We start from the raw sequence: 19,694 nt of genomic DNA on the forward strand, positions 1-19,694 counted from the left end.
AGTATAGTATTGCAATCATCAGTTATCTTTGGAATGAAAAATATGAATTATTTACCCTACCCTGTGAAAAACGAATAGAAACATCCTATATATATATATATATATATATATATATATATATATATATTGGACATTCTCGGGCGTACATTAAAAATGTGCATAATCATTTGCATGAGATTTCTATATGGTAGAGCCCTGATATTTGGATATCTGCATAAGGATTCTCCATGCTTTATGTTAAAGGTCAAAGTGATATTTAAAGGTCGAAGGGCAAGTATTATGACATCATTTACTGATCCTTTTAATTCTTTCTGCATTGTCAAAAACATCCCAATTTCCCTCATTGTGATACATTTTAATCTGTGATCCATTTCAATCAGTCTGTTGATTTTTTGTTGGATTTGAATTATACATTTTTTCGAAGAAATCTTTATGACTCGTTCACACGGATGCGTATTAAATTTTACTTCGCATTAAATTTGATGCGAAGTAAAATAATGCGCATTAAATTAATTCGAATTAAATAGCGTTCACACGGCGGTAATATTTAATGCGAAGTAAACTAATGCGCATTAAATTCGTATGCATCTCTAAATTAAAGGGTGCGGGAAATGAATTAAAGGATTGACTATATTATTATTTTTATAGATCTATATTTTAATGAATATTGGGTAGATACAGAATTTATTGTTCAAAACACTAGGCCTATGTAACTGATCTACACACAAGGAGTTTTATCGTGTTTGTTTTTATATGTTCCCAATTATGGAAAGCCGTAGGGTACCCCCACATTATTATTATTTTTCCCTATATAAAATACCAAAATTATAATCTCTTCCAAAAATAAAAATTTCCCCCTATTTGCCCGATATTATTATTATATCGCAGCGATAATAATAATCTGTCCCGATTCTCAGATACCAAATTATAATTTCATCCCCAAAATAAAAATATTCTTCATTTATGACATTATTATAATTATAAATACTGCCGCAATAATTATAAAAACTGACCCGATTTAAAGTCACACATTATCTTTATAAATATAATCTTTCCACCACCATAATAATTACTGAACATCGCCAACAATAATTATCTTTTTTTATTTGAACGCTACAAAATATAATCTGTACTGACAATAATAATTCTGGACCAGCCAAAAAGACAAGATTATTATTTGGACGCTTGAAACAGAAAACGTTTGTCTGACTCGGATTCACAATAATAATCTCCGACTTCAGATTGGCAGATATTATATGAAGCGTGAAGGCAGATATTATTTGAAGCGTGAAGGCAGATATTATTTGAAGCGTGACGAAAAGAAGCACCCCATTGAGAGAGATTAGCACGTGACGCAAGCGGCACGTATGACTTTTGTCCGACAGACCTAACCGTTATTCAACTTATTGACTCATGGATAGAGGTAAGGCTACAATAACATACATGTGTGATTATGTGCAACGGTCAGGTACCTCATCATGTGTTAGGCGCTCTAAAAAGCTTAACATTGGCCATATTCTCAGACTAGGGTCATAGGGTCAGTACAGGTATTCATCATTAAGACATTATCAGTGGGTTTTAATGAATTCATTCTAAATTCCCTGTTACAACTGATGTCACCAGCATCTTCCTCTTGAAAGAGTGTTCAAGCCATTGTAGCCCCATCATTTATTTGTAGCTTGAAAATGCTCCGATAGATAAATATGTATGCATCATTACATGTACATGTATGACCCTATCACTGATAGAAGTATAAGTGACACAACTTAGTCGCTAGTAGTAGTAGCCTGTTTCCTCAAAATAAAATAAGGCAAGGGTATTCAGACTGTCGCAGTCATCCAATTGCTTTCGGTGGGGTCGAAGAAGGGGGGGGGGGGGGGGTGCCAAACATCATCTCGGTACAATTGTCTATCTGTAGATCTATCTGTAGATCTATATAGTATATTATGGAGACACAATAATGATATTTTAGGATGTAATTAAATTGTACAGTCCCAGGCACATAGTATTGGGAGAGGGGACCCTCCTATTATTTTTTTTAACAAAGTTTAACTGTTACTTTACTATGAAAATGTTCATGGAATCCCCCCCCCCCCCTTGGCAGTGAATTGAAATGCAGTCATGTTAAATGGAAGGAAAATAACTTTTGTTCACCAAATAATACCACTATCCATCCCCCCCCCCTTTGGTCTGTAATGTTCTATGGTGATGAATGTTTAGGAAAGTTAAATTCAATTGTAGATATACTGTAGAATTCATTTGTTGTGTGTAACTGATATTGCTCTCTCCTATTCGTAGTTGCTTGATCACATTATACACTTATTGACTTTTAATGAGGTCTACTCGTAACTATATGGAACTAGTCGGGTATTGGTTGACCAAGACAGAGTAGACTGAATTCAAAAGTCAATAAACATTTTATTGAATAATCAGGAATTTTACAACATTTTTGACACTATAGACTATATAGTTTCCGCCTCCAGCAAATATAGACACAAAATAAGATGTGTTATGTAAAAAAAAAAAAAAAAAAAAAAAAAAAAAACCACCATAATTACTGGGTATATGTTAGCTGCAATAATGTAGCCCTCTCTGATTTTTTTTTTTTTTTTTTTTTTTTTTTTAGGGAGAGGGCTACAACTCCTAAGGATCTCCGTAATGGTGCAAATGCGGGAGTGATTCACTCCCGCAACATTTGCGCTCCTTCTATACATTTCCTGACTTTCTTTACGTAAATAAAATGATATTCTATGTTTCTTAGTCAATATATAAACTTACAACCTGCAACTTAAGATTTGTGAGGCTCTATTCTACCGTTTTCAACAATTTCGATAAATTCCAATTTCTCGATTCATATTTGTGCGCCATGTTTGATGTACTGAAGTTTCAACTTCCGATTGTCAAGTCATTTGCATATGCCATATAAGGTAGTATTTACATCAATGGACAAGTATGGAGGCGAAAGCTATTTCGTCGGTATTGAAAAGGTTTGAATTTAATATCAAGTTAAAAACCGAACAGCAGAGTGTAAATTCTTTCTGCAACAATATGATTTTCCTTTCTTTGTCGAAGTGGCTCGAGTAACTACATTTTCGCGTTGATTGTCAATGTTTAGGTTTTTCATTAGATCCACCTACGAGATCTCGCGATAACAAGCATGGCGGAGCAGACGAAGAATTTTGCATGCTGTACATTATATTTAATGAAAAACACCTTTATTAGACATGCCCGAGCACAAAGTTGGTACTCCTTTTGGTGCAAACAACATTTGGGACTAATACACAGAGTTTATTATCGGTTATTCATAAAATTATTTTGCACCATTACGGAGATCCTATGGAATTGTAGCCCTATCCCGAAAACGTCAGAATAAAAAAAATTGGATAGGGCTACATTATTGCAGCTAGGTATATGTAAACAGTTTCTGAATCAAAACTGTTTTTAAAAAGTGGAAAAGAGTATTATAACAATAAATATTCCATCAATAAGTAATAAAGGTGTTTTGTCTCTTTGATACTTGGCGTCTGCCATTGTGTATCTTCACAACACATCCGTTAAAATGTGCAATTTGATTGGTTGATAAAATTGTAAGCAAATCTACAGTTTCTTGAGAGGGGAACCCGAATAAACCTCCTGGAACTTCATTTAAGGTGAACTCACTCTGAGGTACACCCATTTGGAAAGAAAGTCTGGACCAATCAGAGAACTTCAGTTCCTGATAATTTGATAAAGTATCATAATCTTTAACCTCATGTTACACCAATGGCAAAAAATTGCTTCAGTTTCAATTAACAATATTTACTAAATATTAATGTCGCCACTTTATTAAGCAGGCGGTCTGGGGGCTGCCTTGAGGCCTCCAGGGGGTCCAAAGCAAAGCCCTGGTGGGGGCCCAGAGGGCAAAGCCCCCGGAAGCTCTTGGATTTTTACAGATTTTATAGGGCTTGAAATACATCTCCTATTTAAGTCATTTGTACTATTTTCTATTTTTAATAAGGTGAAATAAGTATCGGTTTTATCGTTTAGTATACTTTTCTAAACAAGATACCACGATTTACCTTAAATTTGAAAATTTATTGGGGGGGGGGGGCTGCAACCCCCCCCCCTAAATCCACCACTGCCCTTGGACCCCCCTCCCCCCTTAAATCCACCACTGCCCTTGGACATAAGATAATGTTTTATATCTATAACATATATGTTCAACTACAACAGAATATAATTATTTCTAAACACTGAAAACTTGTTTTTCTTTTGGACCTGGATATAAAATGTATGGAATTACCCTAGACTGTCCCTTTACACAAGAATTGAAATGAGACAGAATCTGCTCTGATGTTAAAATTCCATGTATGGAAGTTTAAAGTTTGAGATTTTGTCATATTTTTTTAAGGGTGTCCTTAAAAGATCTGTGTGGATCCTGGAACAGAGAATGGAATCGTTGCAGCATTTCATTGAATCCTGTTTAGAAGGAAATGGCAATTCAGTTACTTAGGGAAAATCTGGAGCAAATCAAGGTAACACGAATAAAAAAGTGCTACATGCAAGGTGAAGATAACGAACACCGATCAATCTCATAACTCCTACAAGCAATACAAAATAGATAGTTGGGCAAACACGGACCCCTGGACACACCAGAGGTGGGATCAAGTGCCTAGGAGGAGTAAGCATCCCCTGTTGATCGGTCACACCCGCCGTGAGCCCCATATCCTGATCAGGTAAACGGAGTTATCCGCAGTCAAATCAGTGTGCCAAGAACGGCTTAACAATCGGTATGAAACACGTCAGACAGCATTTGACCCAATGCGAGGTTGTATTGACGAACTATACTACATGTATATATCTATGTGAGATTTTACGCACACAGTGACATGATATATTTATTATTAGTAGATCAAGTGAGCTTTTCTGACCACCTCTTGTCTGTTATCTGTCTGTTTGTAAACTGCATTTTATCTTCTCTAGAACCACCTGGCCAAATTCAATTAAACTTGACACAAATAATCCTTCAAAGTTGGATAATTGGGATGTTTAAATGTTCAAAGGGGAGATAATCAAGAAAAGGCAAAAATAGGTGGGGTCATTTAAAAATCTTTATCTTGAGAACCACTGGCTAGACAAGTTGAAATGTTCATGAAAGCTTGACGACATAGTGTAGATTCAAGTTTAGTCAAATTGTGGTTCATGAAGTAGGTTTATGCATTCAGAAAGGAATATCTTTTAAAAAGGTTCTTTTCCAGAATAGCAAGGTCATGTTTGTCATATTGATATTGAGGCATACCCATGATACTGTAAACCAACTTTTATTCGCATGTGAGAAATTTTCGTGAAGTTTGCGAGAACTTTATCATTAATGTATTTTGTATTTGTTTAAGATTATCTTGGTCGCGAATATTGGTCACCGAGAACCAGTTGTAAATTGCTAAATTGTCAACTAATCGTCATGAATGGAAGTTGGTATACAGTATGTGAATTGAAGTTAGGTTATGTCATGACCCTTAGGTTGGGATTACAATGAAAGGTGATGAACGAACAGTGATCAATCTCATAACTCATATAAGTAATACAAATTAGAAAGTTGGGCAAACACGGACCCCTGATACTAAATTGGTTGTCGTCCGCTGTCATGCGTTAACAATTGAACATTTTTAGCTTCTTCTTGATAACTACTAGTCCAATTCTTTTCAAATTAAGTATGAAGCGTCTTTTGGACAAGGGGGACATAAATTGTAAATTTCATGATCCCCGGGGTAGGGGTTCTGACCCCAGGATGGGGCCAAACTTGAATATAGTGTTTTTGTACAAGTTTGCTGATGCTGTATGAAATTTAAATGCATACCAAGGAATAGCAGAAAAAGATGTACAAAAAAAAAAAAAATGGTGAATTTCACAACCCAGGGTTTTGACTCTAGGATGGGTCCAAATTAGTAAAATCTTTTAATGTTGATATGCCTATTATGCCCCTCTTCAAAGAAGAGGGGTATTTTGTTTTGCACCTGTCATTCGGTCGGTAGACCACATGTTGTCTGCTCAATATCTTGCGAACCATTCACTTGGTCATAATGATATTTCATATGTGGGTTGGTTATGAGAAGAGGACCCATATTGTTTTTCAGGTCAAAGGTCAATCTACTCTGGACATAGGAATAGACTGTCCGCTCAATATCTTGAGAACCCTTTGCTTGACAGACATCAAACTTGGTACACTGGTACATCCTAAGGAGTGGATGACGCCTATTGATTTTGAGGTCAAATGGTCAAAGGTCAAACTGGACATAGGAATACACTGACCACTTAATGTCTAGAGAACCCTTTGCTTGACAGACATCAAACTTAGTACACTGGTATATCTTCAGAAGAAGATGACCCCTATTGATTTTGAGGTCACATGGTCAAGCCACTCTTGACATAGGAAGATATTTTCCGCTCAATATTTTGTATTGATGATACTACTATCAATTGAATGATGTGTGTGTATAACTCTTTTCAATTTTGCACCCTGGGGGTATATGTGTTTTACAAACATCTCTTGTATTATGTGAAGCCTTTCATCAATGTATGCACTTATGAGGGCATTGAAGTTGTAAGAACACATCTTGTTTTATACTTTTGCTGAATGTTAAAAATTTAGATTAGATTTCAGAACAGGAAATTATTTCTAGATTCCATAGCCCTTGGGAGTAGTGATAATTTTTCACTAGTACTCAGGTGACCGATAAATTTAGGCCTGTGGGCCTCTTGTTCAATTTATATACTGGGTATGTTGAATATGTCTAGAGATTCATTGTGCAATTATAATAGATTTTTTTTCTATTTTAGGTGCTTCACAATACTTCTATGCAGTTCAACAAAATACAGCGCCTCATTTACAGAGACTCGTAATTAAACAATTTCCAAGATCTTGATGAAGATTTTACATGTGTGGCAACATCTATTTTGCATCAGCATGATCTGCCTTTGCCTGACACCTTGAGAGACTGGACCTCTTCTCATCATCTCTACATATATATGAGGGAGTGCATGATGCATTTGATGATTCTTTAACATCATAAGATGTTGTAGAATATACATTTGTTTCCATGACTTTGTACACCTGCTTTTATTGCCAGCTGATTTGTGTTTCATAGTTTTATGTATTTAACTAATCAGATACATTTTCATGTATTCACATTTTCTGGGGGTGTTTTTTTTTATCCTTGAAATATTTTAAATGTGGAACTTTACAGAATTTCATTTGGTATGAATGCTAAAGGCTATTCATGAACAGAATTTGTTCTTTGAACTCTCCCATCCCACTCCACCATCCCCTACAAAAACATCCATGAATTTTGTCCAAGCCATACCTTTGTACTGTTAAACTTGCTAACCACAGGAGAAGTTTACAGAATTTTTTTTTTTTATTTACTATGCATTTATATATTCAAAATGTTTAGCACCTTCTGATATGTATTATTAATGTCAGATATGCATGATTGTGTAATAAATTATATACATGTATTTATTGAATTGTCTTTGATACTTAAAGTGTTTGTGCTGTAATAGACTATGGTTGCCAAAGCAAGGTTCTGATCTAAAATAGTCATGTTGGTTGCTATAATGTAAATTACAGTATGCATCCACATACTTGTATATATATGTTTTAGATGTGACATTGTTTAAATATTTTAGGGTTAATGTGATTAAGACAATATAACTCTTTGAACCATGATTGGTGTTGATTTCTCCTAAAACCCTCATTATAACAATTATTTAAAAGTATTTTGGAATTGATTCTCAGTTCAATGAAATATCTTTCTTGTGTATGTACTACCGGTACGTCTCAATGGAAAAAAAAATGTTTAACCTTCTTATATGGATGGTTTTCTGGTAGTCATTCTTTGTTAAGAAACACTGGACCACTTGAATATGGCAGATGCTTTAACATGTTTTGGTTTTTATTATATTTCATGAATTGATATAAGGTCCATTTCACTTTTGGGGGTGGCATGGAACCTGAAATGAACAAACTTAAAAGTTCTTTACTCAAAGATAAACTTTCTACTAAGTTTCATTGAAATGCCAAATGAAAAATTGAAAGAGGACTTGCAACAATGACATTCTGATCAGACAAGCTTATTGAGGTCTTTGGCTCAGTTGTATGGAGTGCCAAATCAATATAAACTCAAATAATTTAAGGCATCTTTAATTATTTTGAAGATACTATCAATTCATTTGAAGCATGCAACAAGTCAATGATCTCCTCAAATAATTTTAACATATTTTCATTTCAGGATTTTTGCATACATTAATTGAATTGGTGATAGCAGTAATTATTCTGCTGAATTGATGTGCGCTATGATTGAATTGTTGCTCTCTTGAAATGAATTGATGATATCAACAACTGAATTGGTGCAAGCTACAATTCAATTGTAGAGAGCAATAATTCATTTAATGTGCACTGTAATTGATGTATTGCTCTCTACAATTGGATTAAATATAACATTAATTGACTGCAGATGTATGCAATAATTCTTTTAGAGAGAGCAACTATATAATTAGAGATATCATCAATTCAACATTTCTATAATTGAATTAATGATCTTATTGAATTGTAGCTCTCTTCTGTGCATTAATTCTTATACAAAAACATATTAAAATAATTAGATATCTTCGATCAAATCATTTATACTGAGCTCCAAATTTGAATGTGAGCAGTATCTCCACCACGTTGATATACACATCAATTAGATTAATGAAAAGCAATAACTGAATCGTGCACAAATTTATTGCATGACAATCATGGCAAATATAAGCCAGGTTTTTAAAGCTTTCTCCTTGTAATCCTAAGGATATGTACAACAATATTTTGATATTGAATTTTTTTTAATTTACTTCATTTTAATGTCAAAAATGCAGTTTTAGTAGAAATCTGGGGACTCGAACGCACAATCTACAGATCAGCAGTCAGTTTGCTAACCTACTGAGCTACTTGGCTAGGTAGTTAAATCCAAAAGGAATAGATAAATGTTGCTGATACTGATTTTTTTCATCCATGTTTTAAAAGGAAATCAGTCATTATGACGATGTAAGGTACCTCCTTAATTATACATTGTATGCACCCTTAGATGGTTGTGTGAATAGCTGGGAAACAATTAACTGCATGACGTATGTGTACTTAGTACCACCTTTGTGAATTATCTAAGCAGAAGGATGGTCATGTATACAAAATGATGTGGGATTTAGCGGTGGAGGTGCTATACTTAGTACTGACAAGCCCACTCCCCGGATAGGGTTGTTCCTGTACCAGAAATGGACACCTCATGTGATGACACCCTATTCAGTACATTAAGAAATCAACACAAAACACAGATTAAAGAGATCCATGAAAGGTGAAGATAACGAACAGTGATCAATCTCGTAACTCCTGTAAGCAATACAAAATAGAAAGTTGGGCAAACACGGACCCCTGGATATACCAGAGGTGGGACCAGGTGCCTAGAAGGAGTAAGCATCTCCTGTTGACCGGTCACACGCGCCGTGAGCCCTATATCATTTTGCGTAATTAAGCCCTAGGGTGGCCTGTGTTACGAAAAAAAAAACTGCTTGTGCAGCTGGCCAGTGTGTTTGATAAAATTCCCTTTCTATCTATCATGTCACAAAGATATAAAATGTTATACTCCAGTTCCAACAAAGATTTATTCATTGAATTATTCACATTTATCATCCTCCAAAAGAAACACATACCAGGATACCTTTTCGACAAACAATCATTTCCATAATAAAGTCAAAGTGAAACTACGTCACGTGATTTCCCTCTCGACCAACCGCTTGCACAGTCACGCATGAAATAATATCTGCCTTCACGCTTCATATAATATTTGCCAATCTGAAGTCGGAGATTATTATTGTGAATCCGAGTCAGACAAACGTTTTCTGTTTCAAGCGTCCAAATAATAATCTTGTCTTTTTGGCTGGTCCAGAATTATTATTGTCAGTACAGATTATATTCTGTAGCGTTCAAATATAAAAGATAATTATTGTTGGCGATGTTCAGTAATTATTATGGTGGTGGAAAGATTATATTTATAAAGATAATGTGTGACTTTAAATCGGGTCAGTTTTTATAATTATTGCGGCAGTATTTATAATTATAATAATGTCATAAATGAAGAATATTTTTCTTTTGGGGATGAAATTATAATTTGGTGTCTGAGATTCGGGACAGATGATTATTATCGCTGCGATATAATAATAATATCGGCAAATAGGGGGAAAATTTTTATTTTTGGAAGAGATAATAATTTTGGTATTTTATATAGGGAAAAATAATAATAATGTGGGGGTACCCTACGGCTTTCCATACCCAAGAAATAACTTGTTATTTCCTCTGACGACTAACATTCATTCTAGACAATATATTGCTTCTTCATGAGCCCAGTTTAAAAACACCGGAACGTCTCTTTCACCATTCCACTGAATATTGTTGTGACGTAATTTTTAATAGCCGTGTTTCGAGTTCCTTCGGAACACGGTTTTTATTCTGTGTTTAGTCACGCCGCTTCAAAAATGTTCAGCGGGGTTACTTCCGGTTTCTCGTTGTTTACCAACACTTCGTGTATTAAATGTATTAGTTTGGGATGTATGGGGGTACGTATTTGTTTGTCAACGTTTGATAAGCTACCATTGGTCAAATTCAACGGAAGACTTAGACAAGACGACGATGTTGCAGTGTAACTTGCAGATCTATGCAGAAGGCCTAGTTGTCTAGGAACCCTAGGCCCTTAGTATCTAGTACAGTAGTAGCCATAGTGGGACATGAAAATAACGTATTAGACTCGGTGAAACCTACCAAATAGGTAAATCAAAATAGTTACTACTTTTTTGTAGAACGTTGTATATGATTAAACAAAACACAATGTCTTAAAGTGATTCATAAAGCCGACATCGTGCCCAGTACTGACTTCTGTGGAAACGAGGGGGTTAGGCTATTTACACAATGTATTCGTTCATTTCTAGTGCTGGTGTAAAGTCTCACAAATATTTCGCTGCATTTTTCTGAGTGCAAAACTAGACCTGGACAGATTTTTGTTTTGTTTTTTCTATAAACAAATTTAACAATGTCATAACTTGTCACTGATGTTAATACATAATGATCAGGTAGTTTGTCTAACTGCAAGTCTCTCCATACAAATCTGTGTGTATGCTGATCTCTTTCACATAGTTTGATTGCATTATACATCTTGGTGATATCTCCTGCAAAAGCTATTTTCCTTTGTCTAAATCTGATGATGACCCCTAAAAGGTCAGAACATTTGGTCCCTTTGCCCAATATTCATTCAATACATGACCCATATACGACGATGATGAATCAAATACGATCCGCACAGGTGTTGATTTGGAAATTGGTTTTAAGACCTCGTGGTGTGGAATGTAGTGAATAGGCCCATCGTGTGTATCCATCTCTTCATCAGTTAATTTTCTTGCCACGCTCCTTTCCATCATATCCATAATCTGGTCACCATATGCTTTACTGTAATCTGGTCCTGCTCTTTCCAAACGTCTCTCTGTGGATCTCAATCGATACATTGCTGCATTGCGTTCACATTGTTAGGGAGATACTTTGGATCTTTAACCCACGGATATGTAGTGGTCCAGTATTTACCCAATTTGTCATATTGAAGTCCATCCTTTATAGGGTGTAGCTCACGTTCTTCCTTCAGAGTATAACTTCCATTACCTGGTGGGCACTTCCCGCACCTGCAACTTCCACACTTTGGCACACAATAAGTTCCGAGACTTTCTATGTCGAAAAATTAATCAACAGCAGTCTTAAAGTTGCCTAAGTTCAACCGAATAGGCTCAATTATCCTTCCTGAAGTATGATGAATGCACACAAGATTTGATTCTTCTGTAACAGGTACTCGTAAATTGTCATGACTTCCTCTAATACAATATCCAAATTGGTTCCGCATCAATTGGAGATTTCCAATCTGATCAACTTTCTCCGGTAATAAAATGCAACAATCGGCTCCTATAAGCAGATCCACTTTTCCTTCAGGTCTCAAGATGTCTCCCTCTTTGACCCCTTTAAAGAATTTCACTACTCCATGGACATCCACCTTTGAAATATCTGCTGTAATTTTGTTAATTCCATATACTTTGACTTGCCAGACCTTGCCATTCATGTCTGTCAGTGGCAGCAAATATTCCTTACTTTGAATACACTCAGATGTATTTCCCACCTTTGTTATTGACAATGTTACTTCACGTCCCTTCAGTCCAAGCTTTCTAGCCGATTCGTACGTCAGAAGTGATATATTAGCTCCGGGATCCCATAATGTAGTTAGTGACACACTGTTGCTTTTCACTTTACTGATCATGAGAATGACTCCCTTTCCTTGCTCTTCATTAACTATGTTCACGTTATGATGATGCGCACTTGCATTTAAGATTGCCCCGTGTAAGAATGGGTGATGAAATCTACCACATTTTTGTTGACGAAAGTCTGTGATATCACAAGGTTTTCTGTTTACACACCGTTTTGAAAGATGGCCACTTTTCAAACAACTAAAACAAGCGCCATTTCTTCTTAGTAATTCCATCTTTGTTTCTCCATCCAAGGCAGAAAAACCTGTACAGTCTCCGATGAAGTGATTATCTGTTTCATGATACCAGCATTTTTTTCTTAAAGGAATGTCATTTCTGGTAGTGTTATGTGTCACACCCTTTTGTTTGCCGTTAAGAAGAGCATCCGTTACTTGTGCTAGTCCATCAATCACCTGTTGCATTTTCTGTTCATTTTGTTGCATTTGACTCTGTATAACATTAACAAATGCATTGTCAACTTTGTCATTTTTCTCCTCTTGTAAATTTGTCATGGTATGTATCCGTCCCTTACGGGAAACACTGTCAGTTTCACTACCTCTAATATCTGAAGTCATGTGTTCAATCGCGGTCTTCTCGTCCAAAAGAAATCTCAAGAATTCAGAGAAGTCTGTAGACTTTAGCTTAAGCTTCCGTAAGGCCCATTCTCTCTTCTGAATAGATGGTAATAACTTTTCAATCTCACTTATCATGGTAGCAGTATTCATTTCTCTTTCCAAGCCCATATGCTTTAGAATTAGCCAACATCCCTCCACAGTTTCCACCATTTCTATAAACTTCATACTGTCTCCTTCCGGAACTGTTTCCAGTGCTTTTATGTCAGTCAAAACAGTGTCTGTTAACTTTTCTGGCCTTCCATATTTTAGATCAAGACGCTTCAACATCTCCTCAAAGTTATTGTCCACTCCCTTAATAATTTCCAAGGGTTCTCCAGACAAAGAACTTTTCAAAGCGAATGGATCTTCTCCATAAGTCGGAATCATGTGGGTAATATAATCCAATCTAAAGCTAGGATAGTCCCGTATCTTGCCACTAAAGTGTGGTGGATCCAATTTTTTCACCTTTAAAGATTGGTTTTTACCGCACTTTTCTTTCAATGCATTCCTTTGTGTTGTTAATTTGAAACAAAGGGATCTCGCTTTACACAACTCTTTGTATAAAGTGTTCATATCGTGGTTCACTTCGTCCACTTTAGTTTTGTCGTCTTCATTGTCTGAATCAAAGTTCTCTAGATACTCACAATGCCGAACTTCCATGCCCTTGTATGACTGTTCTAGATCATCTAACATCTGTTTGATTACTTCTAATTCTTCTTCATCCTGAATTTTCTCCAGAAGACGTCCGTATATTCTGTGAAATCTTCCCTTCGCGGTACTTCGTTTTTTTGAGCTCACCTGAGCTAAAAGCTCAAGTGAGCTTTTCTGATCACCCGTATTCCGGCGTCCGTCCGTCCGTCCGTCCGTCTGTCTGTCCGTCTGTAAACTTTTAACATTTTTAACTTCTTCTTAAAAACCACTGGTCCATTTTCAACCAAAGTTGGCACAAAGCATCCTTAGGTAAAGGGAATTCTAAATTGTTAAAATAAAGGGCCAGGCCACCTTCCAAGGGGAGATAATCAAGAAAAGGTAAAAAGAGGGTAGGGTCATTAAAAAATCTTCTTCTCAAGAACCACTGGGCAAGAAAAGATGATATTTATATGAACGCTTCCTGATATAGTGCAGATTCTAAATTGTTAAAATCCTGGCCCCCGGGGCTCGGATGGAGCCACAATAGGGGATCAAAGTTTTACATACAAATATATAGGAAAAATCTTTAAAAATCTTCTTCTCAAGAACCACTGGGCAAGAAAAGATGATATTTATATGAACGCTTCCTGATATAGTGCAGATTCTAAATTGTTAAAATCCTGGCCCCCGGGGCTCGGATGGAGCCACAATACGGGATCAAAGTTTTACATACAAATATATAGGAAAAATCTTTAAAAATCTTCTTCTCAAGAACCACTAAGCCAGAAAAGCTGATATTTACATGAAAGCTTTCTGACATAGTGCAGATTCAAGTTTGTTCAAATCATGGCCCCTGGGGGTTGGTTGGGGCTACATGGGGGGATCAAAGTTTTACATACAAATATATAGGGACATTCTTTAAGAATCTTCTTCTCAAGAACCACTGAGCAAGAAAAGCTGATATTCACATGAACAGCTTCCTAACATAGAGCAGAGTTAAGTTTGCTCAAATCATGGCCCCCTGTTGTAGGATGGGGCCACAATAGGGGATCAAAGTTTTACATACAAATATTTAGGAATTTTTAAAAAAAAATCTTCTCAAGAACCACTGAGCCAGAAAAGCTGATATTTACATGAAAGCTTTCTGATATAGTGCAGATTCAAGTTTGTTCAAATCATGGCCCCTGGGGGTAGGATGGGGCCACAAGGGGGGATCAAAGTTTTACATACAAATATATAGGAAAAATCTTCAAATATCTTCTTCTCGTGAACCATTGGGCCAAAGAAGTTCACATTTACATGAAAGCTTTCTGACATAGTGTAGATTCAAGTTTGCAAAAACTATGACCTCCAGGGGTAGGTTGGGGCCATAATAAGGACTACGGTTTTACATGCAAATATATATAGAAAGTCTTCTGATATGGACCAAGGTGACTAAGGTGAGCGATGTGGCCCATGGGCCTCTTGTCTTTAATCCCTTCCGAATTTCCTCTGCCATAATATCCGATGTGTTGAAATGTATAGCTCAGCAATAAAACAATACACCATCTGTTGTAACCATTTATTCCAATGTTTCAACCTACAAATGAAAGTACAAAAATTACCAAATTCATGACAAAACTTTGTTATGTAGTTTTCACATCAAGATGAATCCTAAAAATTAGTTTGAACAGTCATTCAATATTTCCTCAAAACCGCATAACAGTCTACATCTGATAACTATAGAATTAATACTTAATAAATGTACATGAATTTACTCACACATTGATGGGTCCAACATTATAGAGCTATAACGTACTAAACTTCCAGTAAAATAAGTAACAAAATAGTGGCCAAGTATAATATTTCCGGAAAGTTTACAATATCGTTGACGATACACTTCCGTCTTAAACTTGCAATCAAATTGTAATATTCAATTAAAATGTAAAAACTCGAAATTTTGAATCATTATTGTACAGCTAGCATATGGGGTAGTAAAATTTATTTGATCTGCCAATTTTTATGCTCTCGTTTGCCCTATGGACTAATAAAAAAAGTTAATCGCAAGGACTGTTTACCTACCGTGACGTCATCATGTAAGAGATATAAGTTAAAACACGCAAATAAACATTTAAATGTGAAGTTAAGGGTTATGATATATGTACTCTACATACATGTATACCTTCTCTATCGTGCATTTTATTTTATAAAGAGAAGTTATGCATATACATTCACTATTACTACACATTTTAACAGCTTAATAATAGAAATTCAGAGATATATGGATATATTTAATAATTGATATTCTTAATCCTCGATCGAGAGAGAGAGAGAGAGAGGGGGGGGGGGGTCCGCACCTTATTGTTTTATACATATGCAATTCAACAACTTATAAAGAATTATGATGTATTGTATATTATATATTCAACCTAAACTACTGTTTAAGCATGTAAACTTAATCACGAAGTAGTTTATACTGAAAAACGTTCAATGTGTATTGAATGTCTTTATTTAATCGATGTGACAGAGAAAATTCGGTTGCAGCTGAAACTCTCAACGTGCTCTCCTTTCCGCCCAGAGAGTCTTGCATTGCGTTTTCTAAGTTCGTCTCTAAGCGCAGTGAGGTCCTACGAACCATAATCCGCCTTCGTTACTAAATATTCAACAACTTTCTAATCTAAATGTGTCCTTCCGACGCTCTCTTAAACTTGAGGTTAGAAACGCCTTGGACGTTAACGGATCGTGCGCCACCTGTAATCAAGGGCGAGTAATTTGAAATTTTATTTGCCATTGGATTTTTACACTTTTCAAAGTTAATTTCATAAAAGATTTGAAATAGCTAAATCAAACTCTATAGCTTAATATAGAGATTGTACTGGACCTGTTCATGTACCTAAAGATTTCACAAAATAAGTGAAGCAATTTTGAACTTAAATTTTTTTGTTCGATACATGCATGCTTGTAAAACCAGATATATATCTTGCAGGTGCTGTGATGGTATACATATATGACCTGTTTTGGTCTGAATGGTTTGCTATTAAACTGTGGACAGGACAGTGGTATCATCTGTGAATGACTGGCCATGCTGATTATGTCAAAGTTGTGGAATATTTCTAGATAAATGATCATCGTACTCATCAAAGACACAACAGAATGCGATATATGCGACCAAAAATGACCAAGACAAAAGAAAAATGTTATATGGGTGAGAATAATTTAATCATATCTACTAAGTTATAAATGATATCCTCCCTAATTTAAACATTGATATTTGAAAATAATTATTTATCAACTAATACTCGCGTCACAAGTCTTTCATTTATAAGTGACTCATTTAATAAGAAGAATTTTTAGTATGAAAGTGACTCTAGTAGATACATACATTTCAATGACTTTTCATAATTCCAATGTCATGAGTATTTGTGATCATTGCTCAAATTGTTATCATTGAACAAAATATATCTGCTCATGATTAAGGTATATTCCTGTTAGTGACATCATTTTCATTCTGTGGACATAGATGTAGCAGTACAGAGAAAATCCATTATATGCATCAAAAGTTTGGGATAGTGACATCATTTTCATTCTGTGGACATAGATGTAGCAGTACAGAGAAAATCCATTATATGCATCAAAAGTTTGGGAAAAGTTAATTGACTTGTATATATTAACAACAACAAAAAAATTAATGCTGTTTAATGCCACATATTGCAGAGAAAAAAAAGAGAGAGTATCTAAGACCGTTTGTGTTCATTCAAATATTATGTTGGGAGATCTTGTTGGAGTCTGCTTTATACATGACACATGCTTCGTACCCAGGTGGACTCTTGTGATGAAATATGCACATTTTCGGATTCATGTCAGAACATTGAATGCAAGCAAACTCCCATGAGTACAATGTATTAGGGAAATTAGATACATGTAAAATAAATATATTAAACTTTATTGATAAAAGTGATGAAAATTCATAGATTCAGTTTTAATATGAATGACTACATCTGATGTATTCCTGAATAAGTTCAAGAAATATATATGCAGTTAACGATATTTTTCGAACAAATAGATTAATTATCATTTTTGCATTTTCACAACTTTGCTTCTTGAATTGACAATAATTTATCGTCAATATTGTGGTATCCTTCCTCTTTTTTTACAGGGATATAGGAAGTGGATCATCCATTTTCCTTGCCTTTCCCTCGAGGTCTTCAGACAGTGTCTCTATACATCATTAACCATGTTGATCAGCTCTCATGATGTCATGCCATTACTGTCAGATTACCTATAATACTGCCAGACTACCTATAATAATACCAAAATATCAGAATTAAAATTTCAAATACACAAGATTTGAAGCAGCAAAAGAAAAGAATTGCAGATGTATAATACACAAAAGGATATTGATTCTTACCGGGCTGAAATGAATTAATAGTTGAACTTTCATTCAGCTGTTTTACTGCATACCAGTCAATAATTCCAGTCAACATAAGGAGGACAGTCATTGTTATCAACCTGTGTATAATTATATATTGAATAGATTATGAAGAAAGAAAATCGTGCTCATTTTTCTTACTAAATGAAAGGAGTGGGAGAGCACATAAATATGAGTGGAAGTGTACATACATGTAATTTCTGATATATACAAAGCACACTGATTGGTCAAGTTGGAGCAAAGATAAATGAGAGTTCTTTGATATGAATTGAAATTTATTTGGAAGTAAATGAACTATCTGTATGGAGCTTGGATGAATGATTATTGCATTGAAATCCTAATCTAGTTCTGTAAGAATAGATCCCCCAATATTATAATTATATGACCCCCCCCCCCCTGAAATTGCCTATGAGCCTAAACCATGAGTTCGAAGTGTAAATTTTCTGATATATGATAATCTACTATCAATTTAGTGCCACATGATCACCATTGTAAAATGCATACATTGCTCAGATCTATGTAGATGAGGGTATCAACTAGGCCTATTTTAATGTCGCACAGTAACTATTTGTAAAGGGCAGTACAAACCTCTTGGCTTTCTTAAAACTTGATCACTGTTTGTTATCTTCGCCTTTCATATGGTGAAATGGCTAGAACAGGGATGCTTCTGTGTTGGTTCAGCTTTCACAGAATGTAGTAATCGCTCTAATTTTCTGCACTGTTCTGCTGCTCGTGGTTTTCTAAACAAATGACGCCATCGTTTCCTCTGGGTGGACATTTTTTCCAGGGTTGGGAAAGGGTGAACTTTAACATCATCCAAAGTAGATATACACCCCTTTCTTTCCATTATCTGAATTGCGACCTTTCGTGCCACAAAATGCATATTTTGTTAAAGACAGTTTTGTTACCAGAGTAAACAATATCAACCGGAAGTACCCCTGCTGAACATTTTGTTCATGTCACGTGATCGGCGTGGCTAAATGCGAAAAATCCCGGGTGTTCCGGATGAACTCTAAACGTGCCTATTACTAATACGTATTATAAGTCTACCATGACGTCATATGGTATAAAAAGCCTTTAACAATGAGCGGCATATTTGTTTTTAAAAATGTAAAAAAGAAAATCATATCACTAATGTAAAACATTTTTTGTCTTATTTAAAAGCAATTCCTTCCATTTGTATTGCTCATTATGTCTATGTAAATTTAGCACAGATTTACGTCTGACATTATCTAATGACATGCTGTTTGTACATGTTTTTAGTGATTATTATCATTTTGATTAGTTTTTCGCACAAATCTAACATTAATATATATAGCTGAGCACGGGTATGATGCATGTGACCCAAATTTGCCATTATGCATGCGTGTATATCTAATGCGAATTAGCTTCGCTTTGCGTTCACATGGAGCTTATGCGAAGTAAATTTAATTCGCATTAAATCGCGACGTAAATTTTAATTCGGAAGTAAACTAATACGCATTAAAATCTCCGTGTGAACGCGGTTCAGATTTAATTCACATTAACTTACGTTTAATGCGAATCAAATTCTTCGTGTGAACGATGCATTAGAGTAGCATACTTTCATGTGAATTTGAAATTCTTGAGCTATGTCTGTTCTATTATAACATCAGGGTGCACTCAAATACAGTGGCGGATCTATATCTTAATGTGGGGTTGGGGTTGGGGGTTAACCCATT

The 19,694-nt window shown here is 35.4% G+C and overlaps 1 long non-coding RNA gene across 1 annotated transcript; it reads left to right on the forward strand.

The window, feature by feature from the left end:
- The first annotated feature begins 1,108 nt into the window (after nucleotides 1-1,108).
- On the forward strand, nucleotides 1,109-7,804 carry LOC125671064 (uncharacterized). The gene is made up of 3 exons (XR_007368487.2): nucleotides 1,109-1,423; nucleotides 4,391-4,514; nucleotides 6,817-7,804. It is a non-coding gene; the product is annotated as an uncharacterized LOC125671064 (long non-coding RNA).
- Nucleotides 7,805-19,694: the final 11,890 nt, after the last annotated feature.

Source organism: Ostrea edulis, chromosome 4 (genome assembly GCF_947568905.1).
Source record: "Ostrea edulis chromosome 4, xbOstEdul1.1, whole genome shotgun sequence".
In the NCBI taxonomy this organism is placed as follows: Eukaryota; Metazoa; Mollusca; class Bivalvia; order Ostreida; family Ostreidae; genus Ostrea; species Ostrea edulis.